Here is a 27,147-nt window from a genome sequence, read left to right on the forward strand (position 1 = left end):
TGTATTCTAGCTCTGAGCCCAATCTACAAAATACCCTGGCTCCTTATCGTACTGCTTATGGTAAACAATAGAATGGCTCAGTCTTAATCACCCACTGGAGCCCTATGACTCATAAGATCTACAGAGAAATTGATTTCATTGTACAAGCAGGACTTCATTAGCGTTGCCATAAAGAATAAGCTTAGTGTGGTGTTTGAGCATGGAAAGCCATCCAAAATGTCACATGACTGACAGCTGCAGCCTCCAGGTCTACAGAAAGTTTATTGGAGAAAAATTAAATAAAGTTTTGGACTTATACTGCACTGTATTTTATGCTCGAGGAGAAACCTATTTTTCCACGTGCCTTCCCCTTTAGTTTTTCTATTTCCAAGATCTGCGTGATTATTCCTCAGTTTGTTAAATTGTAGTAGTCCTTTGATAGCCTGTTATCTTCCCGGTGGGTGGAGGAGGAGGAGACGTAGCAGCTGGACAGAAAATCAATTGCTACATTTTTCTCCTATGATAAAATAGTCCAGTATTTAAAACATTATATTACCAAAACTATAATTCTGATTGACAAACCAAATAGCACCAGAGGGGTGACCATTACATTGCTAATAATTATTTTACAATGCTTTGGGTTTTTTCTTTTTCTTATTGTTTTTAATTATTTTTATATAGAGGAAGTGGTCATTTGATGGAGTCAAGCCCCAGCTTGCCGTGGCAAAAGAGAACATGCCACCAAACTGGCAGTCGCAGAAAGATGTGGCATCAGTGAAGCAGACAGGGGGTAAGCACCAGAGAGACCCCATGCCATATTTTTTATTATAAATAAATAAAATCGGTGTGTTTTCTCCTGACTCTCCATGGGTGGCATGTTCTATAATTATGGGATTCTAGTTTTACTCGGCATTTAAATGTTATCCTCTCTTCCTGTGTTGCAGTCACCGGTTGCACAGATGGATCATTATTTTAAAGGGACGCTCCAGTGCTCCATGCAGTCTCTCCACGAAAAATGTATATGGATTCTTTAGCTCCTAGTTTAGGAGAAGCCACATCACATTACCCCGCTTCTTGTCCAGTTTTTGTGCCAGTTTTTTAAGCTTTAGGCAGACAATCACTGGCAAGAAAGCTTTCTGCATGTGTGTGCGAGGGGTCTATTTAGACCCCTTAGAACCCTGCGTGAGCCAGAGCTGGCTGGTGAATATACTTTGTGTCTGTACTGATGAGCAGGAGATGTATTGAGCCGAACATGTCTCCAGGGGTAATACTGATAAATCCCTCAATGCAAAGCGTAAGCATAATTTAACCCTTCAGTCCCATTAGGACATATCGGTACATCCCCAAAAAACTGTGCCAAGAAGCCCATTAGGACTTACCAGTATGTCCTGATTTAGTTGCAGAGACAGGGAGATCTGCCTTGACAGCCCGGACTCTCCTCTCTCGGCGGAAAGCTACCAGCTGATCGTGTTGTACATCATCATTCATTGAATGGCCGATTACATGATCGGGCATTACCTTCTAGGAGGGGTCACTGGTGACACCCACCGGACGTTCACTTTGAAGATAGGAGAGCCTTAGCAACAGGAGAGCTCTTTCTAGACCCTGCTGTTCTCTCCCATTGCTCTCCCTGCACATATTGCTATCAGCTATGCAGGGCTAGTATGTGTGTATGTATATATATATATATATATTTATTGTTCTTGTAAAAAAAAAAGTCCCCCCTATACTATACAAATAGTATTAAAATATGTAATATGGGTTATATGTAAAGCATTGATATGCATGTGGGGTATAACTGCATCTACAGTATAGAAGAACATTTAAGCAAGATTGCAAAAATGTGACTTTTTTCTATTTTAGTACATGTTTGTTTCTTTAATCTATGTTCACTAATAATTATTATGTTTTATATATTTAAATGCTTTTAAAAGAAGGCCTTACGTCTCCTAAACAACATTGTAATAATGGCAGTTATAAGTAGTTAAGGTTAGCACATTTTACACATTTGGGGTTATTAATCTGTTTGGATACACTTAGCTGTAAACACCGTTACACATACCCGCCAAACATTCTGTGCCCCTCCAAATAAGCATCAGGGAAGGAAAGAGGGGCTGACATCATGAAGGGAAGAACCAGATTTCTCCTTTCGATAAACCACAATTTATTTTACGTTACGGAATGTTTCTTTCCTTGTGTGAATTTTTGTGAGATGTATTGTAGGTACTCAAAACGCCGCACTTAATAACTATCTGGATAAACTAGTACAATCTACTCACGTTTTTAAGTCTGTTGATTTGGTCGGTTTCTGTGTTTTTCAGATTCTGTCTATGGCTTGAGTTTGCCTCTTGGGGATGAATATGAAAGGAAAAAACATAAACTTAAAGAAGAGCTGCGGCGGGACTATCGCCAATACCTCAACCAGGTATACGCTGAAGCTTGAGTCCCAGCGTTAGATCCATGCGTCTCATCCAGCGATCTGATTGACTCCCAGAGAATTCGGATCTGCCAGGATATTCATATATTCATTGACATACTGTATTGGCTCGGATATAGGCCGCACCCGCATATAGGCCGCACCCTAAAAGTTAGGTGCTTTTTTTAATGAAAAAGGTTTCTGCCCCCCCCTGAGATATACTGCCACTCTGTCCCGAAGATGTACCCCCCCCCCGAGATATGCTGCCACTCTACCCCCCCCAGATATTCTGCCAAGATGTTAACCCCCCCCCCCAAACTTACCGGTGCAGACTCCACGGGGTCTTGCGGGGCCGGCGGGGGACATCTACACATAACACTTCAACTTCCGGTGCCGGCACTTCTGCGTGAAAAATCTTCCTTGCGGAAGTTCACCGGCAGCGGCGATGCGAGCAGAAACAACCTCTGCTGCCGGCACGTCTGTAAGATGTGCTTTAAAAATCTCCCTTGCTAGGACTCCCCCCGTGGGAATTCCTGGCAAGAGAGATTGTTAAAGCACATCGAGCAGACGTGCCGGCAGCGGAGGTCATTCACGCTCATCGCCGCTGCCGGTGGGAAGTGCTGGCAGGGGAGGCTGTCTGAGCGTATTGGAGAGTAGGATGCAGGTCCCCTGCACCGCTGCGGGGGGTCTGCATCCTAACCTTGCTGTCTGCCCGGCGCCCGGGACTGCATGTCCCGGCCGTCGGGCGCTAGACCCCGAATATAGGCCGCACCCCCACTTTAAAGACTTAAAGTGGGGGGAAAAAGTGCGGCCTATATTCGAGCCAATACGGTATGTGCGTCGAGGTTTTTCTTTAAGTTTCCTGATCAGTGAAGCTGGGGAAATAAATGAAATATTGAATTTGCAACCACATTAGACACAATCCAACATTTATACAGGCTACACCTATAGGGCTTTACTCTATAAATGTATCATTCATTGTAATGGGCCATCCCTGAAAGCTTTCTCTACACGAAGGGCTCAGCTGGCCCTGCATAATGACTTTTAAGAAATCACACTGATTTAAATATGCTTTATACAGGGCAATCAGTCATTTCTGGTGCAGAAGCTCACTGAGGTCGGTACCATAAGGGTAGGGTGACCCTATCAGCCATTGTTTTAAGGCACATACAGTTCACATACAGCTGACCGGTGCACGGGGAGCCAAATCCCTCGGTAATGAATAAACCAAGCGTATATTATTCCCCTTTGTAACACCAGCAAATGCACGATATGGAGACACATTTAATTTAAGTGCCACATATTGGTAAAATTCAGCAGGATTTGCGCATTATAGGGTGTCAGCAGGGACAGTCCACCGGTCGCTATGGTGACTGCACCACCTTTTTGACATTGCAGTAGACTGCTTGTTACACATAACCCCCAGTGCATGTACATATACCCAACCTGTATCTACATATACTCCACCTACATCAGCACTCACACCTGTGGCTCGTTGAACTAATGAGGCAAACAAAGCAGCTGATCCGCGGCTATGAATAGAAGTGTTTGTTTGCCGTGTCTGTCTGTAGCATCCATGTAACGGTGTGCCGTGTCTTCCTGACTTCTAGGGTAACGCTCAGGCAAAGCGAAAGGTAGGATGCCTGCGTTATTCTTTATAGCAGAAGGTTCATGTGCTCTCTAATCTTCAGACGCATTGCTTTGCAGCTCGTGCAGATTGGCTCAATTACCGAACAGCGTCCTCTGTGTCGCTGGTTTTGCTTTCTGTATTTTGGACCTTATTTTCTTGCTTGCTTGTAATCAGCTTTTAACAGCAAACATTATTGTGATGCAAATTCATGGATCCATGCTTGCGCTTCCGCATGATATAAACAATGCCTACTTAATACCTTGATAAATTACATATATGTATATGTGTGTATATATATATATATATATATATATGGGAGGTTCCGGCTGTCGCTGCTTACACGTTCTCGCAGGATCAAAATAGATAACTAATTATCTGTTTATATTCATTTTGGCTACTTGTCCAGTGTATTGAATACTCGGCTGCGATTAACATGTTCCTTTATGTCTGTGCAGAAACATTTAAGGAGTACAGGAGAAGTGGACCCAAACACTCAGGGGATGTCTCTCCCCATAGGAGAGCGGCTGTCAGCAAAGGTACGTCGCCACTCGCGCACGTTCACAGCGGTTACAATGTGTTATTATATAGATCTTCTTCGGGCTTAACACGTATTAAGCTGTGAAAGCATTCCCTTTTCTCAATAGACCTTCACTAAATACAGATTGTTGCAGATCAGGGTTTCAAATGCTTCCCATTAATGTTGGTGGGGACACCTGGGATTGCTTGGCTGGGCCCGCCTGATGTTCATACGTGTCTGTAGTAAGCACCAAGACTACATGTGATATCAACCTCTTCACAGGGCCCATCATATAAAACTTTATATCCCACTTAGTGGCTACAAGTTGGCTGAGACCTGCTCTGTATTATGCATAAGAGTGATTTTTTTAATTTTTTTTATTATTATTTTTTTTTTTCCTAAATGCTATAATTTTCCATGACAACTGGTATGTAAAAGGAGCTGATATGTCCCAATTGGGCTATATATATATATATATATATATATATATATATATATATATATATATATATATATATATATGTGTGTGTGTTTTGCAAAAATACAATATATAAAGTAGCTGGTGGGCCTCTAGTCTCCTCTGCATTGATACCATTAGCAGCATTGATATCATTTGTTATACTTTCATTAGGAAAGATTGCGTCTTGAGAGGAACCAGGAGTACAACCAGTTTCTCAGGATGAAGGAAGATGATCATCACACGTTCCGGACGGCTGTGGCAGCCCACGATACTCAGGTAATATTTGGGGGATATACCTGTGATTTACAGAGGTTCCTGTGTTTGTATTTTTACTGCAAATTCACTTAATGGGTGCAGTCTCCTCGGAAAATGAGGCTTGGAGCGGGGAACCCAGCTTTTCACACTACACTCCACTATGCTATTCCAGTAAAAGCCTTCGAGTTCTTTGCTCTGTAGAATAGCACTAAGTGCAGATGGCATGTGATTGTAAGGGATATGTACCAACATAAACATTTCTATACCTTTGAATAATAAATAAAGACAGCAACAACTTCATATTGGATAAACAGGCTGTGGTCTTTTATTTAGCTTACAATGTATCATTAACAAATTGCTTACATTAACAAACTTTAAGGGGCAGTAGAAGTATTGTTAAACACTCATCTACACACACCAGACAAGCCAGAAGGCTTGCTTTTCCCTCAGATATCTCATGGTGCTTTCACAACCACAAGGGATTCTGGGTAGGCACATGCAAACAAGATTAACAAACTTTGTAACCATAACAGCACTCTTGGCCCAAGCCCCAGAGTGCCACCATACTTAACCACTTAAAGACCATCTGCCCTAAAGCCAGGATGGTCAAATACACCACGGGTTCACCCTTCTCTTTTTTTTTAATTATTACTATTATTAAAAAGGGCAACCTTAACTCTATAAAAGCCACAGCAATAAAGCATATTTACTTTTTAAATACATTTTATGGGTGGGAGGATGGGCGCCTGAGAAGCAGCTCGTCCATGTTTCCACCCTTGGCTCTCCCACTATGCTGCTGCTCACCAGACGCTCAATGGAGGTCAGTGCCGACAGCTAGCAGATCGCCGCACGTAAGAGAAACACTACCTCAACAGGTGCTATTTATAGGGCAAATTCCCGCCCTTTGCGCAGAGCGAGACCCTCGAGTGCAAGGCGGGCAAAACTAGAAGCTTCTTTCTATATTTTTTTTTTTCTATTATTATTATTCTGTAACACCTGCCTAACCTGACCTTTCCATGACCCCTCTATCCCCACAACCACATGCCGCCCTGACTGCTAGATAGAGTCAGGGCTATCCAGTTTGTGACAAAAACACATTTATTTTGAAGTAAAAATAACCAGTTTTGGGTTTTGCACTTTATTCTAAAGTTGGAAATGGAGCTGAGGTCCCCGTTATAGATAATGTAACATCTTTCTCCCAAACCATACTGTTTTAAAACCTTTGTGTTGGACTTTAGGATGGATAACGTTTTCTTAAGACACTAACTTGTTCATCCCTGGGAATGTCCAAAAGCCCAAGCGATTCACGGTTTGTTACAGAAACCTGACACACGTAACCGGGTGCAGAACTGCCTTCTCCTCTTACCGTCGCGTAAAGGATGCGCCTTCTTGTACTGCGGGTCAGATGAGGTTTGTTTCTCTCTGGTTTCCACGCAGCCGTGTGTAGCTATATCATCTGTAACTAGCTTCGGTGTAACATGACGCAGAGATGGGTAACCGGAGTCCAGGCGTAAAGCAGTAGACCTGGCTGGATGCGTTAGCCATCTTATCTCTGCATGATGAAGAGTCAAACCACGCTGAGGCTCTCCTATAAAAGTGGCCCGATGGAATGACCATCAAATGACAATGGGATATTTTACATATTGGTGACGCAGGACCAGCTCAGTTCTTCCTCTCGGGCACCTTGCCGAGAATGCCCGTTCGTTAGGCTTGGTTAGGTATCCAAGCTCAAGTTTGCAACGCTTTGAAGGCAATAATTATCTAATAAAAAAACAAGAAAAAAAATTAAATATATTTGTACTTGAAGTGGAGTTGGTACCTTTACAACTTTCCACATACCGTATTACCGTCATCCAATATACATACAGCCTGTTCTTTTAGTTATGTCAATCCATGTTATTGTTTTGGGTATATCTTTTAGTTTGAAACTTGTGTAAATTGAGATTCTCCACAACCGGCGGTATAACCCGCAATTTCTGATCGTTGTATTTTTTTTTCTTCTGGATTTAGGCAGACAAACCTGTTGTGATGACCAGAGTAAATCCTGAGGAGTACTCATCGCTTCATATGACACAGAGAGATTATCCACCTACAAAAGATGCTGCTACCTCGATGGCGGCTTACGAAGAGCTTCTCAACAAAAGACGTTCTGAAGAAGACCGATACAGAAGGTTTGATGTTGAAATCGAAGCACAAGGCCGAACGGGAAGAAAAGCAGATGAAGAACTTTACTTAAATAAAAGGAATGCGAGGTCACACGTCGATGCAGATATGAAGGCTAGGCCTCGCTATTATGAAGAAGATTTTGCACGAAGACCACTTCGGTTAAATTTGGACAGCAATATCGGTGAAGATATTCCCAATAACGTGAAGTATGAAGGTGACCTGCGGGACAAACGGCCGACACGGTACAGCCAGCCTCCTGACAGGTGATAATGCTCTGCCGTCACATCGTAAAGAATTCTGTTCTGCTCTTCTGATGCTAACCGATGGGTTTATTGATTGATGTTATAGTTATTACCATCCTATGTACTGCATAGGTTCAGCATATTGCTGTTGCTTTTCACATTTAGGTTGTTGGGGAACTTGACAGACATTAGCTGTATAGTTTGTCTTGTGTAACACAGCCTACTACAATGAAAAAGGTGCAAGAAACCCAAAATTACCTATTGTTTCTTGACCCTCCGATATTAGATGTCCTGTCACCCTTACAATTTTGTTTCCCTTTCTCAGAATGTTACCCCGCCATACCGAGTTTGTAGAAAGTCGTCATTATGGCCCAGAGCAAGCTTCGTATTTTCAGGTTCAGAGAAGTGACAACAGGTGAGAATAATTCTCCACTATTTAAGATACATGTCCATGTCGTATTTCACTTACAGCGTGATAGAAACAGGCTAAATATAAACTATATTCAGGGCTGGCCCTGCGGACTGCCTCGGGCACTCAGCCAATGGAGGGGCCTGCAATCAGTTCATGATAACAAGCAAGTGCCTTCATCAAGGTGAAATGGAGTAATAGTTTTACATAGACTGCAGGAAAACCCAGGGCTAGCCATAAATATGCTTTATAGCCACCATCTGTAATACTTCTTTGGTTTTAAAGCCTTAATATCCCGTAAATCTGTTTTCTGTACACGTGATTGGACATGTAACCTGACTTCTCTGCTCTTTTATTGTCTCCCATTTATTTGATCAGGGCATAGAACACAGTAAAGTCAGATTGCTTCCAATGTTTTTGTAAGGGCTAAGTGGATTTCAGATGAGAAGTGTGTTTCCAATAATGGTAGTTTAAAAATTGTTACGAGAGATCTGTTTTCTTCTTCTGGAAGCAGAAATTCTTACTTGGATCTTTTATCCAACACAAGACCATATATTTTTGCAGATAGCCTTGTCTTTTAAGTTCTATTACGGAATACTATAACATTCATTTATTTGTGTGTGTGTGTGTGTGTGTGTGTATATATATAATTATTATTGCCCCTATAAAACATTTTTATACTTTTAATATAGACACAATAGTTTTTTTTCTTGCTGAACATTTTGATGTCACAGTTCATGTGTAAACACAATATTAGTACATAATGATATGTATGTTATGCACTACTGGCCCTGCAGAGACAGGAGAGATAGGGAGCCATCAATGGCTTATGAAGATGACTTCAGGGAACAGTCAAAGCGAAGACCTATCACATCTCTTACAAATGCCAGGTAAGGCAAACCATTCTTCAGTGGATGGGAAGTCTGAAAAAACCCTTGCTTGGGGTAATAATGTCAGGATCAACCCCTTTATTTCTAAACGGACATGAATCAAATAAAAGCCAGCAGAATTGGGCCCTTTGCATTTCATTAATACGCCTCTGTGCTGATGCTAACTATCATTTCACTTTTTTACTTTGTGTTTAGTTATTCCAAAGCCTACTTAACAAAAGAACGTTTTTTTTTTCTTTGCATTTAGGCAAAAAGTGGAGAACACAGACACAACCATTGAGCGATCAAAGTCTGCAAACTTGAAGGAAGAAGCTTTTTCAACTGGCCTTGTGTTAGGTATGGTCAGAGACAGGCAACTAAAAGCACTGCAGAGGTAGAGAGAATACTGATACAGATCCGATACAGGGTTCCAGTATGAAAGTATCTCGCGATCTCTGTTTGACATGGATGGCCCCGTTGGATAGTTTAATTGTATGAATAAGGGACTCTAACCATCTTACTACTCGTCCATAGAATCCATTGGTTGCTGGTACTTCCCTGTGTAGTGAAAATCAAGTCAAAGCATAGGTTTTTGGAATAGCCTCTTTAGAATTCTAATAGAATTGTCTCACGCACACAATAATACATTATTTAAGTGAACTGGACATGCTACAAGCTTTAGAAATGAGTGGTTTGGTACCAGTCTACTCATACATTTCATGTTAGAGAATTCAACGTCCCATATGATGCCTTCCGGTTCTTCGGGGAATACAGATGTTGGACTATTATTTGTGTAGAATACTCTCCCCTTGTTTGTTTGTGCAAACCATATGAAATTATTTGTTTTAGATACTCCAGATGAAGGGAGCAAACCCCTAATTCTAATCACACACTCTGTTCCATTCTACTAGGTGGATCTGATAGAGAGGAAGCACAAAGGAGGCGCAAAGAGCGCTACAGGCAGGACTTAATGGAGCAGATAGCAGAACAGCAGCGAAGCAAAAAACGGTACGCTCTTATTACATATTGGGCTCCGTTCAACCGTGCGTTATCCAGCATGTATAGTACGTGTTTGGAGGAACACTGGTGTTCTCCATGCAGTCTCGTCTGTATTACGGAAAAGTCCTTGCTGGAATGTTTTCTTTGAATACATGTACCTTGATGGTATGTTGGATATTCTAGACATTCCATCCATTATATCCAGAAACCACTGTTTTGTTGAGAGAGAAGAAAGATCACTAAATCATTTCACGAAAAGGAACCAGCCGTTATCCATTTGTTGAATGACTTGGTGTTTAGATTAAGTTATTCAGGTAGACAATTTGAAACAACCTCCTTGGCTTGCTCTGCCAGATTTAACTTTCCATTTCTGTTGGTTATGCTTATGGGTCGCTGTTTTGTTTCTCTAGAGAAAAAGAGCTGGAGCTGAAGGTCGCAGCCTCCGGAGCCATTGATCCTGAGAAGCAGGTGAGCGTTTACCGCTGTGCTGCTTATACCATATTGGCTCGGATATAGGCCGCCCCCGTATATAGGCCGCACCCTAAAAGTTTGGTGCTTTTTTTAAAGAAAAAGTTTTTTTCTTTAAAAAAGCACCAAAAAAAACATGCTGCCACTGTCCTCCTCCCCCCCCCGAGATATGCTGCCACTGTCCTCCTCCCCCCTCAAGATATGCTGCCACTGTCCTCCTGCCCCCCGAGATATGCTGCCACTGTCCTCCCCCCCCCCCCCCCCGAGATATGCTGCCACTGTCCTCCTCCCCCCCGAGATATGCTGCCACTCTGCCCCCCCCCCCCCCGACTTACCAGAGGAGACTCCCGGGTGTCTTGCGGGGCCGGCGGGGGACATCTACGCAATACGCGTACACAACTTCCGGTGCCGGCACTCAGCGGCTACGGTGATGCGGGTAAACAACCTCCGCAGCCGGTGACCATCCGCACGATGCGCTTAGACAACCTCCCGTGCCGGCACCCCCCCCCCCCCCGTGGAAAGTGCTGGCAGGGGAGGCTGCCTAAGCGTATCGGGGAGTAGGATGCAGGTCCCCTGCACCGCTGCGGGGGATCTGTATCCTAACCCTGCCCGGCGCCCGGGACTGCATGACCCCGAATATAGGCCGCACCCCCACTTTAAAGACTTAAAGTGGGGGGAAAAAGTGCGGCCTATATTCGAGCCAATACGGTATTTCTCTTAGTTCACAGGAAGAGTAGTCAGTCCAGGAGATGAGGAAAAGGAAACAAGTTTCATTTTGCAACTTATTAAATAAAAAGGCATTGGCGTTCATGGAAATCATCTTGAGACCAGAGTGTACCTTTAAACCCCATTATATATTTCCCTGGCGGAATAAAGCGGGCACCTTTGTTATCTATCCTTCTCTGGTGCAGTTACCTGGATGGTGTTTAAAGACAAATAAAATTTGATGCAGTTTTTATGGCCTCTGTATCCTCTTGTTTGCTCACTACGTCCTTAACTTTTCATTTGTGTTTTTAGATGTAGGGAAACTTTTTTTTTTTTTTTTTAATTGTTTTTTTAATTTTATTTTAAAAACATTATTTTTTCTGTCGCTTAGTTGCTTTTAAAATTGCATGTCCCTTTCCTCATTAAAGAATATGATTTAGTGCGCTTATCGGTGTGTTGCTAACTATGTTGTACATGCTTTTTTTAGCCAAATGACGAGAAGGTAACTTTTTTTTTTTTTCCCCTGTTATCACCTTAAATATTTATTTCTGTCCTCCGACTTATTTTTCTGCTTTCTGTGGCTTTTCACACCTTTTCCTATTTGCTTGCATGCGTTTAGAAACCTGTACAGTTTACCTCTGCATGGTTTTTGCATGTACCTGATATAACTTTGGAGAATTCTGCACCATGGAGGTAAAACCATCAGCTTACTGAATAATAGGCATCTTCCAGTTGCTTGGAGAATATGCGGTAACGGCTGCCAATAACACTGCCTCGGGGTTATAAATTGAAGTCTGTTACTCAGTGTTAACTGCGTCAACGGGCTTCTTAACTTTACACATGTTTGCTTAGTTAGTACATTGCAGCTAAATACTTTTCCATAGGTTATATAGAATATACACAACCAAAGCTACACGTTTAGCTCATTTCAGGGTGCCTTTCGCAGTTGTGTGGGTTTATGTTCCCCGTTTAATCATTGATGTCCCGGCTGCCATATTATAATAGTCTGGTGTGTGTGTGTATGTATATATATATATATGTGTATATATAATGTGTGTGTGTGTGTGTGTATTCTTGTAAGCTCTGAAATTAACCTCTTGTAGAATAAATCCTCCAAGTTCATGTACCATATTCTCTATAACTTTTCAGTGCCTTTTATTTTAGAAGCTGTGTTCATAAGGGTTCATTTTATTATTAAGTCTGATAAGCAACATGGAAAACTGAATTAGATTATTAGGGTAAAACGAGACAATAAAAATTATATGTGGCAAGTATGACATTCATGAAAGCCTGTAGCCCAAGATAAGGATCCTTATATTCTATATTTCCTATATTAGCCTGGTTATATGCCTGATATAAAGTGCCATATGATCAGTATATTACATTCATGATTATATTGTAGAATACCGGTGCAGAATTTATTAGAATAACAATGTATTTGGCTGCGCCACCTCTACGAGCATTGTGGGCTTTCCAGGGTGGTAGATGGCATCTGCTATCCAGAACAATCCTTTTATATTTCAATATTTTTGTCTCTTTTCCAGCCTGACAGATTACGTCAGTTTGGAGCAGTAGATCGTCAACAAGAAGTACCTGAGCGAAATGTTCCTTATCGACCTGGGGTGGCATACGACGCAGAAAGGTCTGAGAGGAGAATTGGTCCAAGGCCTTCCATTGAGGAGAGAGCTCCACCAGAGAGGGAACCACCTGAGAGACCCAGAGTAGCTTTCCAGACCCCCGCTCCGGAAGCAGCAGGCAATGGAGGCAGATATCCTGAAGTTGTTAACCCAGTTTCTGGACCATACCACCTAGGCCTGGCAAACACACTTGGGGAAATTGTTGTGCCCAGGTAGTTAGAGCTGTCAATTGGGGACATGAATACCATTTAAATTCTATTTAATCTATACTTTGAGTGCCGATGCCCAACTTTGCCAAGGGGGAAATTCTGGTCATTTGACTGTTGGATCAGAGCTTTCCCTTAGCTAACCGGATGGCTGAACATTTAACTGTCTCTTGTGCTTTTTTTTAAATTTATTTTAAATACACACGTGGCATACCTACCGGCTTACTCACTTTGTCTTCCTCATCCATAAACCTGCCAGGAGAACAGAAGGTTGATTTTAAATACTGTTAATGGTGAAGAGTAACTGTTTATAAGTAAATGTAGAGAGTTGTACTGAGTCATCATAGATGGAGCTAATAAATACATCAATCTTTATCAGATTTGCTAACAGGAGTGTAATAGGTTGCATGTTTTTGAGACTAGGTCTATTCTTTGGGGGTATTATACAAGCTTCCAATCTATTATACTTTCTTTAGCCAATAAATGTATCATCTATACCAAATCTGCTCTATGTAAATCACGTAATTCATGACCTCAGTAAAGTAACCTGGGACTGTGACTGAACACCTGCTAGCATGTGATGATCAATGTTCACAGTAATCCAAGGTTAGCGGATAATGATGCTCTTGTGCTGACTAAATGATTACTTTACTTTAGTCTTTCAGATGTCTGGGATTAATATGTTTTTGCACCTCACTGTGAAAGGTTCTTCAAGCTTGTGAGGGCCAGCCATATTGATAACTGTAGCCATATTGATAACTGTAACCCTATGCAGACAGGCCAGATGGATAGCAATGGGCCATGTTCATGTGGCTTGCTTTCTTGTTTTAGGATTGCTTCTATTCCGCCTCCACAACCTCCCGTTCTGACTGACAACTATAAGACGCCTTATGATGATGCGTATTACTTTTATGGGGCTCGAAATCCGCTGGATCCCAACCTGGCTTACTGTAAGCAATCACTTTCTTTCTCTGTCATACATTTAATTGATCAAAGTTACAATAGAGTTAGACTGCGGTGGAGATGACCTCAACGTGTGTAACAGATATAAGAATTTCTTCTATATTCGTTATTATGCATCTACCCTCTGTGTGCTTCTTAAGTGAGCTATTTGGAATTGTATTTGCTTATTAATATCTTGCTCATGATATCATTTAATTTTCCTTTCTACTAACAGATCACCCAGGCACATTGGGACCTCCGTCCGCTCCTGGAGTCACTATTCCTGTTACACAGATGCTGCAACCAGATCATCACTTTGGGTTAGTGGACAAAATGCATCCATTGAGCAAATAAGGCGTTCTACGTGCGGATGCATTCCTTCTAGAACTGCAGCTGTTATAATTAAAAACGTTGATTATCAGGTTGTAAAGCACTGCATACTTGAAGGATTCCTACTTTGATAATCGGCATCAAAATAAAATAAGGCTCTGAGCTGATCCTAGTGACTGGTTTCTTGGAGCATGTTAGTTGAAATGGAGAGAAGATCCGATAATTTCTCTTAGTGATGGAAATCCGCTTCATTATACACCAAGTATGAGTTTAGTAAAAGCAGATAAGTTACTTTTTCTTTTTTTTTTTTTTGCAGTTCCAATAGAGAGAAGCCAGCAGAGGGGCGAGGGACCAGTTTAGATTTTTTCCATGAAGACAAACCAGGGCTCTCCAAAGAGAACAACCAATCCTACCAGGAGGCGCTGCAGCGACAGGTTTGCTAACTTGCGTTGCCACATGCTTCCATTTCGAATATGCATTTACTCATTAAATCATTTGCATGACTGTAGACTTTCTAGCAAATAATATAGTTCTGCCTTACCTGTTTGCAGATTCAAGAAAAGAATGTAAAACGCAGGGAAGAAAAAGAAGAGCAAGAACGCTACGACGCCAAATTAGAAGTGGAAATGAGAAATTACAACCCCTGGGGCAAAGGTGGAGGGGGCGCCCCGCTCAAGGATTCGCATGGGAATCTGATCAGTAAGTCATTACTGCAAATCCTCATAACTGCACACTGCATTGTGAGAATGTTATGAATATATAGGCAATTTAAAGTCACACGCAATAACAAACTGGCACAAAAGGAGGAGAGGGCAAAGGAACGTATAGGGAAACCTCACACGTGTTCAGGTAAGATTATAGGATAGAGATGTTTCACTCCTTGTCTTAATGATTACAGTAAGGCTAGACGAGAGTCCAAAGGTTAACCCTCTAAAATCAGCGTTTGGGTATGGAAACGGGCAGGATAGACATATTGGGTGAAAACAAGGGGTTACAGCATGAGATGATGGGTTCAAGGAGGGAATCGGGTACCTGAAAAAAATATTTCAAGTTCAGAGATCTATTCACCATGACTTTAGTGTGTGTGTGTCTCTTAAGACGCCACACTTTTCTTGGCTGTTTAGTCAAGCATTTGGCTAGACTGTGCATTGTGCGAGACAAATTCAATTGAAGCTGTTCAATACAGGTTTCTAATAATGTTTGTTTACAGAAGCTGACAACCCTTTGCAATTGTGAATATCTGATGGTTAGTTGAATGTGTTTCAAGTCGGTAGAAAACCTTTTAAAGTTGTGTCTTTGGCGTTGCAGCTGACCTGAAGAGGATGCACAAGCACAATGAGGATCCCTACCAGCAGCCAGACGCAAAACCCTATGAAGACAAGAGATCCGTCGTTGCGGTGGATCCGCGTTTAGCAGACAATTCAGGATCCACTGGTAAAATACCTGGTAAATAAAACCTTATTAACCCGCTCTTATGTCATGTATGCTGTTTGAGCAGGAGCTAAAATTGCTGAAATTATGTGCAGTTGTAGTTTGGCTTCAAAAATCTCAAGAGCTGTTATTAAAGGAGCCTCCGTATGGCTTACTGCGACTTGGCGGGATGGAAGCAAAAGTGGATAAAAACTAACTTTATAAATCCGTTCTAAAGACATCTGGGAAAGTTACTGATCTGTTGGGGGAGAGTTAACGATAATTTACGCAGAACATATTTAGCTCTGCAGGATCGGTCCTACATAGTGCATAGTTAAATCTATAAAGCTGAATAAAAAAAAAAAACATTTAATGGTTTAAAGGAATAAACCTCCAAGGTTCGCCAGTCACCAGTATGACCATACGCATTGAGTGGTGGACACTGGTGTCAAGCTGCCTTTTTGTTAATGTACTTCAAGACAAGCTTTATTGAGTCAGCAGATCCTTTTCGTTTGTGAAGCTTTGTGCGTTATATCAGGTTTTGTTCTGTACCGTTTGAAAATGTATAGGTGAATGACCTCTGGTATGGGTACTATTATTTATTTGCTTGCCTGCTCGCTTTTCTTTTCCAGATTTTGCGAACAGCTCTCCGTACGCCAGAGGCAGTGTATTTGGTGAGGCTCCTTCAGAACAGCAGGTCCATCAGCAAGAAACGTATAAGAACTTCCTACGTCAGCAGGTAACATATTTTGTCACAACTTTATGTCCTTTTCTATTATTCGCCACTGTTTCATCGAACGCTGCCTGCGTTTCTACTCTGTAATGTGTATATATTAACTGTGTCAAAGTGTACTCTATACCGTTGCTGTGCAACAAATGGATAGAATCAGGCTGCCAGTATGTTATCTATATGTTATCGATACGCAGAATTTGAAATGGTAGTATATAGCTCATTGAGATCTCACACTCATTGTTGTGGTCGGCTTTTTGTATTTGTCTGCATGTTAGACCAGAGCCACGTAAAATGGACAACATATATTATTGAAGGGTCAGTCCCAGTGAGCTTCAGCTCCAAGAACAGTTGGTATTGCCCTGTATAAAGCATTTTGAGATCGGAAAGGTTTCTTGATACTCACCTCCGTGATAAGAATATAAATTGTACAGAACCGGCTAAACCTCCTGCAGAAAATGTAATCCCAGATCTTCTGCTTTGATGAATAAACCCCACTGCTGCTCTTTCCACATACATTCCAAGAGGTTTTTATACTTTAATAAAAAAGACATGTATAATAGGCGATCATGTGTTTGTAAATCAATAATCTGTTCATAAGGGCAGAGGTAGATCCCCTACATACTTGCAACGCAAAACACACAGAACATGCATGAGCACAGTGGGTCATCTCAAGCTGTCCATACACTCCATAAGGATACAACGCTCATCAGGGTTATGCATGCTGAGCGATTCTCCTGCACAGTGCGATTAAATAAGTGCAATTACAGCCTAACAGTTACCCATTTTATACGTAACCGCTGATGCTTACCCGTATCTGTTTTGGAACAGATTGAAGAAAAGAGACGCAAAGAGGAGGAAGAACGCGAACGCATAAGACTGGAGGAGGAAAGAGAAGAAAAGCGCCTGGCTGAGCAGAGGGCCAAGATTCAAAGGGAATTCGAGGAGGAGCAAAACAAGAAAAAACTGAAAGAGGAGGAGGTAAGAAGCATCTGCCCTGGATATTTGCTATATACCGTATTGGCTCGGATATAGGCCGCACCCGCATATAGGCCGCACCCTAAAAGTTAGGTGCTTTTTTAATGAAAAAGGTTTCTGCCCCCCTCCCCCGAGATATACTGCCACTCTGTCCCGAAGATATACCCCCCCCCGAGATATGCTGCCACTCTATCCCCCCCCCGAGATATGCTGCCACTCTACCCCCCCCAGATATGCTGCCACTCTGTCCCCAAGATGTCGTCCCCCCCCCCCCCCCCACACCAGACTTACCGGTGCAGACTCCACGGGGTCTTGCGGGGCCGGCGGGGGACATCTACACATAACACTTCAACTTCCGGTGCCAGCACTTCCGCCGTGGGAAGTACCGGCAAGGAAGATTGTTCACGCAGACGTTCACCGGCAGCGGCGATGCGAGCAGAAACAACCTCCGCTGCCGGCACGTCTGTAAGATGTGCTTTAAAAATCTCCCTTGCCAGGACTCCCCCCGTGGGAATTCCCGGCAAGGGAGATTGTTAAAGCACATCGAGCAGACGTGCCGGCAGCGGAGGTCGTTCACGCTCATCGCTGCTGCCGGTGAACGTCTGCTCGATGCGCTCAGACAATCTCCCGTACCGGCACTCCCCCCGTGGGAAGTGCTGGCAGGGCAGGCTGTCTGAGCGTATCAGAGAGTAGGATGCAGGTCCCCTGCACCGCTGCGCGGGATCTGTATCCTAACTCCGCTGCCTGCCCGGCTCTAGACCCCGAATATAGGCCGCACCCCCACTTTACAGACTTAAAGTGGGAGGAAAAAAGTGCGGCCTATATTCGAGCCAATACGGTAATTGCTGTATATCCTACCCAAAGACTTTAATGAGCCAGATACAGGCATAGGGCTACAGATTGAAGAACAAGAATCTATAATCTAAAACTGGAGGGTCAGAGGTTTAGAAGCAACGTAAGGAAGTTTTTTGCTTTGACGATAGGGTGGTATATAAATGGAACCGCCTCCCAGCAGTAGTGGTAGAAGCCTAATACAGTGAGGGAATTTAAACATGCAGGAGATAGATGTAAAGCTATCATGAATCTAAAAGACCAAGGACTAATTGAGGTTTGAGTCCCTACGTCAAGAAAAATCAGCAAACTAGATGGGTAAGTGTTTTTATTATTTTTAATATTACGTCGCTTGTTTCAGCAACGGCAGAAAAATGAAGAATTGGTTCGTTTAGCTGACGAGAGACGTAAAGAAGCCGAGAGAAAAAGAAAAGAAGAAGAAGAGAAACATGAAGAGGAGCTACGCCGATATTACGAACAGGAGAAATCTGCTAAAGTGACGGAGGAGGAGGAGGAAGAAGAAGAGCGGGTATGATCAGCACTCTCCCTGCACTTTAATATTAGCATAAATAACATTAAGATGACCAGTGCCAGTGACAATGAAAGGGTTAAAGAAAAATAAACAAAATAAGCTTAAAATGGTTATATTTAAAAAAAATCCAGAGGGTATTACATGTATTAATAATGTTAGCTCATTAAATATTTCATCACGTTCTATAAACAAAACCTTTTCAGGATGTAGGGTGTTTGTCGTTATGCTCCTCGAACCTCTTTCCCCTCCAAATGTTGTCGTCTTCTGTTTGGCACTCTGTTCATCGCAGTAATTCTGAATATTGCCAGTAGTATTTAATTTAAGCATTATAAATGGATTTTGGACTGATACCCAAACAATTCACCCCATTGTGTTGGTTTTCTATATGTATACAAGGTGGGGCTGTATCACTGTTTTTAAAGAAAACTAGTGGGACTAAAGAAGTGTATTGAAGCCCCTTCTAGCGTTCCTAACGATACCGGCCATTTATGTATGCCCCCCCCACACATATCACATCATATCAGTTTTTGCAAAGTTTCTGCAGAAATCCTGTTTTTTGAAAGTGTGTGTATATGTGTATTTATATGTATGTATATAAATAAAATATGTTTTGTATATATTTCCTTCTCGAAGCCACCCAGGCAACCATCACCATTAATACCGGCCTTACAGAACAAAGTTTCTGCGCGTGTGCAAAGACCCCCCACGACGGAGAGTCAGATATCTGTCCGGTCACACGTAAGGCCCTTCACAGCTTTCTTATGTCTATTCAATTTTCTGTGATGTACTATCAGAGCCCAATGGAAATGAAACAGATATTAGACATTTTGAAATTGACAAAGGTAAAACTGAGCAAACTTTATATCATTAGAGAGAGGCGATACCGTGGGGTACTACTGTAAACGGCATTAGGGTGTAAAAGTATCTTCTATTTCGGAAACTCAATTCATTGTCTAAAAATAAGTCTCTCTCTGTCCAGTAGACTTGCACACGACATGCAAACTAGACTGGGGGAAAATGTCTTCTTTCCACGTTTGTTTTAGGGTAAAAAACTTTGTTTTCCGACTGTTCGGTTCATGTGAAATTTGGAAGCCTTTTTTTTTTTTTTTTTTTTTTTGGAAATTACATTGGGGATACTCCCAAAGCGGGGTAGGTCCCTGACAACTTCTGGACTCGCTTTCATGTACAGCAGCTTCATCTTAATGATCAGGAAGAGATCCTGACTCGATTTTGCACTGCAGGACCGCAGCCAGAAACATTATTATTATTATTATTATTATTATGTATTGTCTTATATAGCACCATCAAATTCCATAGTGCTGTACAATGCGTGGATAGGACATCACAAGTAGCATATAACATAACAATTCGACTTACAGAACAACAGGTGAGGAGGGCCCGGCTCAAACAAGCTTACACAGCAACACTGCACCAATGGATACACACATCCAGCAGCGTGCTAGCGGACTAAATTACTCAAAAACATTGGTACATTTTGATGAATTTATCCCTCAGAATAAGGAAGGTGATATGGCAACAGCAGTAGTAGTGTAGACACTTGCACATATCCAGCCCCACCGTAAAGGATGCTGTATTTCCTGCAAAGGCGCTTGGGACATGGGGGGGGGGGGGGACTGGCAGGCAGCCCGAACCCCCCCCATATTAGAAAAAAGAACAAGCATCAATCCCCCAGAGTAAAGAAGGACATTAAAGTGCTGAGGCAGGGCAGGCACTGGCAGGCAGACCTATTCAGCCACAAAACTGGAGTCCCCATCCCAATATTAAAGAATAACTGATCTCCCAGAGTAAAGAAGGGCATTGAGGGGCAAACGTACGCATCCAGCCACAAGACTGACTCTCCTCCCTGTAAGAAGAATTAATTCTGCAGAATAAGGAAGGAGGCTGCAGACAGCAGATACAGGACGGGACCAGCTCTGCCAGACAGACATCCACATTGTATAGGACTAGGCTGATCCACCAGAGTAAGGAGGGCATTGAGGTGTAGATGCATGACAGGGCAGACGAGACACTGACAGACAGACACATCCAGCTACTTGACGAAGGACTGACTTTCCCTGACATTTAAAAAGAATTGATCCCTCAAGTTAAAGACGAGCGAGCTGTGGCAGCAGCGAGGACAGGGCATGCATGGACATCCAGCTACTTGGTACAGGACTGAATTTCCCCAGTATGGGACAGGCCAGGCACTGGGAAATAGGCATATCCAGCCCCTTGATGCAGGACTGAATTTCACTGATATAAAAAAATAAAAATAATTGATCACGTTGGGTTAACCCCTGCCAGTTTGCCATCGGATGCACCAGAATTGGTGAGATGTCCTAATACCTTACCCAGGCTCACTTTCTTATGACACAGTTTGCACCTTGCAGCGTGCCCATCTCCCATTCCCATCAAACTAATCCCACACTCTACTAAGGTGCTGTACATCGGGTGAGGTAGTAGCGGTCCTAGCGGTTTTGTGTGTTGTGGTAGTTGTGCGAGTGCATGTAGGGGAATCTGCAGAGTGGAATGAGCAACACATCTAATATGTTGCTTGACCCCCTCCTCCTCTGGATGAGGATCGACCGACATTGTTGAAGACCATATCTTTCTCCACTTGGATTCAAGGCTGACCCGCTTCTACTGCAAGCTTTGACCTTCTCTCTAACTTTTTTATTCTCCTGCTATCCTTTGACAGTGCCTCCTCACCTGTACTCTGCCAGTTAGAAACATCCCAGTGAGTCCTTGGTAGTGATTAAAATCACGTCATGCTTTAGTAGGTGGGGGTGGACAAGATTTTGGGACAGGAATACAAGGGGTCACCTGACTACTTTTTCATACACGCCTACATTTCCAAATCGACTCTAGTGCCCTGCACTTCCCTAAAATATAATGGAATCCCCGCTAGACCGTAAAAGGATGGGATGAAGCCATGATGACGATCACAGGGAAGTGTGTTGGGCTAAATAACTTCCACTTCATACATGTTACACGTTACTCCCTGTGATTTAACCTTTGTGGTTAAATTAGGATTATATCAGGTTTTAGGGCAACTTGAGTGAGACAAGTCGTTTTCTTTCAAACCACTGCTTGTTAATTTTGGGGAATGTTTTGCTGCCTCCACAGCAGGTTATGCCATTTGTTTTCATTTCAAAATTTGCATTTGGATTCATACAAAAGTTTGTCTGTAGTACAGATGTAATATATATATATATATAGCCATTCTGGTGAGATTACTGCCTAATGTGGTGCGACGGGTACTGGAAGCTGCACATATACCATATGGATGGAGCAGTTCTTGATACCATACATTCCAATACATGTTTTTTCCCCCCTTCTGTATTTAGGCACAACCCCAGTCCAGGGCTGTTTCTCCTCCCGTTCCTGCCCGACGAAATCAGCTGAGAGCATATGGTAATATTCCCGTGTTTCAAATAATGCTGTGGACGATAACGTAATTACGTTTATTTATAGTAATGAAATGACAAGTGGTGACTAACATAGACAGTAGTTTGGCATTGGTGCTGGAAGTGAGACGTGTGAATAATGCATTTCAGATGAGAAGAAGAATGTAATCAGCGAGCTCTCCGAGTTGAGGAAGCAACTGCGTAGTGAGCAGCGGCGTCTAGAGGGCCGATTACATGACGCTGACAGAGATGACGACTCGTCCCCTTCTATGAGTGGGTAAGGACTGTAAGAATTGTGTGGGTTTAATGGCTTGCATGGGAGAGCTTCAGCTGGCGGACTTCACCGTGCGCTTTGTAGGACCAGCCCCAGCGAGGTTATGTGCACGAGGAAGCAATCTGGCCCCGAGTTATATCCGTGAGATTTCTTTAGTCCTTGTGTGAACTGCTTACCCTATAAGAGGAGAACCCCTTCTACTCGCAGCCATGTATCGTTATTTGATGCATAAATAGACCACATTTTCTGCTCAACTCACTGATGATGGCAGAATTCACACACGTGCACAACGGACAGATGTTTGTGCCACTCGTGTGATTTGCTAGCCTCAAGTCTCCATTAGCCCTCCAAGCTGCTGGTTCCTCCTTCCTAGAGCAGTTGAGCTTCTGAAGTCCTCAGGCTGCCCAATAACCCTCCCTGACGGCAGATTCTAGTGTCTGCGTTTCTTCATAGCACGCAAGGCAGCGGCTGCACACATCTGGTTTGGTAGCTGGAGGATCTGACTGAAGACTCCAGTATCCACAGCTACAACAGGCAGCTCTGCGTGTCCGTCTGCGTGTCCGTCTGCGTGTTCTGATGAAGAGCACATGGAGACACGGACAGGCAGGCTGGAGTAAGAGCATTAAAGCGATAAATGTGGCCCACGGGCTCCAATGCATTGCGCTGCTTCTGTGTAGTATATGAAGCTGTATAAAGGATGGTGTATTTGGCTGCTTTTGTCCTTGATGCGTTTTTTACTTTTTAGGAGGAGACGAGAGAAAAATCCAATGGATGTGTTTGATCTGGCCAGGCAGAAGTTACAAGCTACGGTACGCAGACCCTCCTTAAAAGGAACAGATAATAACAACACGCAGAACATCCGAGAGTTCAATGACCTGAAGTACAGAGGTGGGTACCTGTCCTGCCGGATTAAAGGGGCAACACGGGGATTTTGTTACATATATTTTCCATAAGTTTGAAGAAATCAAGTCAGATATGGAAATACTATTTTCTGTACAAATAAATTGGAAAGGTTAGAATAAATGTCCGTTACGGTGCTTTTCTTTTTTTTGTAGGGGTGCATTTTTTCAGTTGCCTGTTACAATATAAAATGTGTTTTTGTATAATAGATGAAGGTTAACTATAGACTCTGCTACGGGGGTGATTTTTTTGAAAGCCTTGCAAAGATCTCTTTTCAGCTCATAACTGATTTCTGGTTTTCTGATGTTCTCCCAGATACAGATACCCGAGAAGGTGTGAGGTTTATGTATCCTGACCCACCAAAGGATGACCAAACGTTAGATATTCAGCAGCAAGCATTGCTCCGGGAGCAGCAGAGGAATTTAAATAGACTGAAGAGGAGACCATGGATGCTGAATGGTACACATGGCCACTTTATTTCATTTATAAACTTATTCTACTGGAATAAATGAGAGGAGATTTCCCACCCGTGTAAAATATATTGCCACTTCGGACATCTGTCTGGATATTGATGCCCCAGTGGTCTTTACAGCCTCTTTAACTTTATTTAATTATATGATTTTTTTTATATGGAATTCAAATGAAACCTACCCTTTGTACAGATTGTTAAGCTACACCCAGCATCTTTACGCTGTACGGTGAAATGGTTTCAGATCTGGATTCCATTAACTTCATGTTATCAGGGCATCCAACACGATTGTATAAAATAGTGCATTTATAATGTTATTTGTTTTTTAGACCCTGAACCTGCCCCCATTCACGGCATACACCAAACTGGGACGGTACGGAGAAGTGTGATGTGTTACATTTATGAATTCGTACGGAGTACAAACTCCCTCGTTTTAACAATAGATACATGAAATGAATTGGATAATATATATATATATTCAGATTTAACTAAAGACAACATGTGTTGGCGTTTTAACATCCCCATGTTGCATTTGCATGAAAGATCCCTAAATGAACATTGGGCATTTCTGCTGATCTAGCGATACGGGAAATGTAGAAACAGAATCTGACGGCAGAAACGTTTGGCCCGTCTAGTCTGTCCATTTCTCCCTGATGTAAGACTCGGGTCTGAATCCTTGAGCTTGTTATACATGGGATAGGCATAAAGCTATCCTAAATCTGTTTCAATTCCCTTACTGTATTAATATCCATAATTTTAAGTTTCCTTGAGTGTGATTTTTCCATTCATTTTCCAACTACGGATATCAGACTTATTGGTGTGTATTTGTAAAGTGGAGCAATGTGGTTTAATAGCCAAAGCTTTATTGAACCCTGTTATCTTTGTGTCATATTTGCAGTTTAAGGATTCATCAAATGATCTGATGAGAACATCCCTTTTGGAGTCAGAAAGTGCCTTCATAGGTAAGACTTGGTCACGGTTTCTTGTTAAACCGCAACATACTAAATTCAGACGTGATGAAAAATGGGTCTCTTTGTGCCTGATCGCAGCTGCACCCTCTGCAACCCCCATTACTGCGACTTCATCCTGAAGCACCATGGTACGGCAGTATCCCAAACACAACGTTCCTGACAGCCTTAGGAAAGGAGTACTTTAATATGTATTTTTTGGGGGGGAAATGACAAAAATTAAAGTACTTACTAGAGGAGGAAGTTCCCCAGGTGATTCCTGCCACTGATTGGCTAATTGAAACAGCCAATCCGTGGCAGGAAAGCCAATCCCTTATTGTGGGACCTTACGAGAGGGCTGTGCATTACACCATCTGCATATAATGGCTTCCAGGCATATTATAACCAAGTTGCTGCAGTACATTACACAGTATTGTCCTTTCGGGGTTTGTGACAGTTTGACCCAACACAGCAAAAGTAGTCGCAACTTCACATCTGACAACCGGATCGCAGTCTGAGGTGTGTGCTGTTACTCTACCGAAGAGCAAGGAAAAGCGAGTGAACACGGATTCTGCTGTAACAATCATCCCCCGTGTTTACCAGCTGTCTTCGCTGCATCGAATTTTGTTTAATAGCTGGGTTTGTTAGCGGTCCGTCTCCAAGGCGACTAGGAAGCTGTCGTGGAAACGGCCATGACGGTACTAATTATCTTTGTTGTAAAACATTGCAATTACAGATTAATTAATCCTGTTCCACAACACAAAGTGGGGCATTGTTATAGCACTTGCCGCATATTGCGGTACTGTAAGCATAAGAGTCAGCCCCTGCTCACAACAGGCACAAGACTATATATATATATATATATATATATATATATATATATATATGTGTGTGTATGTATTCTGTTTTCTATATTGCCTGTAAAGCTACTTTTACTGACAATCTGACACAGAAGAGATGTCTTCTTGGTCTTCTGTACAGCGTCATGTTTGGCATTTTGGTAAAATGTTAAATACATATACGCAAGAAGTTCACTGTGATGTGTCCCGTACAAAAGCTATTTGACCCAATTAACAGCAATCGGCAACTGGAGAGCGAATAACCCCTGCTTATCCTGATAGAGGAAGTCCGGATAGGTTTTCTCATGCTGTCAATATCGGGTAGTTGAGTCCAGCCCCTCCAGCTGTGAATACGCTTGATGTGATTTCTAATGGTTATGTCTGTCCGCTTGTTAGGGGAGAATGGAGAACCGTTTCCAGCCTTCGCAGAGTCACCTGCTGACTTCCACTCTGTACCTTCAGCCAGAGAAAGGAGACGACACAAGCAGAAGTCCCCAGTTTACGAGGTACCAAGACACTTGTCATTGTGGAAGGCGTTAATGGGGTCTTCTCATGTAATCGCCCTCTATACTATGATACTTTCACTGTTGATTGCCTCTCGTCTGAGTACTCCATAACGAAGTGCGCACCCCCTGGCCTCTCAGACTTTCCACAATGAACCCAGCAGGGTTTGGAGACCGACCCAGTTATACTCTTTAAGATGTTTAAATGCTTTTCCAATTTAAATACATGTTATACGGAGAGGAATAACTTTCATTCCATTATAATTGAGCTTTATATAAAAGCCATATGGGTACACTGCGTATACACTCATTATACACATTCACATGGTGTATGGAAACTAGTGAAGTGACCATTATGCTTAATCAAGGCTCTTATGATATATATATAATATGATACGCATTAGAGCCTCGATGAGCTCATAAGATAAAAAATATCAGGACAATTGGGATGCTTAGCTATTGTACGCACAGGAAAAATTGCAAAAAATTTTAATTTTATAATCTAATTCTAAAGCCGCAATGTGGAGCAGCGCCTTAAACGTATGTAGCCACTATCACTACTTGTTTCACAGAATTTTACATCTTATTATCATCAACTTTTACATAGCATCAACAATTAACACAGTGCTTCTTACAATACATATATCCAAAACTAGAACAAGGCAAACCAATAAACATCCAATATATTGTGTACATTCATATGAATGCATACCAGAAAAAGCAGGTGTATTAGTGAAATGGCTGCGCCAGTATTTAACAGAAAAAATAAATAAAAGGACCCAGTAACGGGGAGTATAATTATCTTATCCGGTGCGATGTTTACTTGTTTACATAGTATTGTTTCGTACAAATGATCTTTCTCCACCCGCAGAATGATATCCCTCTGGTGCCGGCTCTCCCTTTACGTGACCCCGACAGATTTTCTGTGAATTCTGACTTCAGCCTCAACGTGGATGATGTGCGCAACCGCAATGAAGAGCGGCTCAGAAGACTGAGTAACCTCCAGAAAAGCTCACGAACCATAGGTAGGACGGAAACTAGTTTGGTGAATCGGGTGCAGAGCTGCAGTAGCATCGATGCTGCTCTAGGTGGCGCTG

At 42.4% G+C, this 27,147-nt stretch overlaps 1 pseudogene; it reads left to right on the top strand.

Annotated features, from left to right (window-relative positions):
• Positions 1 to 27,147, top strand: part of LOC149305457 (centrosome and spindle pole-associated protein 1-like) — a 30,455-nt pseudogene that overhangs the window by 907 nt on the left and 2,401 nt on the right.

This window comes from Sceloporus occidentalis, unplaced genomic scaffold, assembly GCF_023333645.1.
Source record: "Sceloporus occidentalis isolate IW3139 unplaced genomic scaffold, rSceOcc1.0.p SCAF_11, whole genome shotgun sequence".
In the NCBI taxonomy this organism is placed as follows: domain Eukaryota; kingdom Metazoa; phylum Chordata; class Lepidosauria; order Squamata; family Phrynosomatidae; genus Sceloporus; species Sceloporus occidentalis.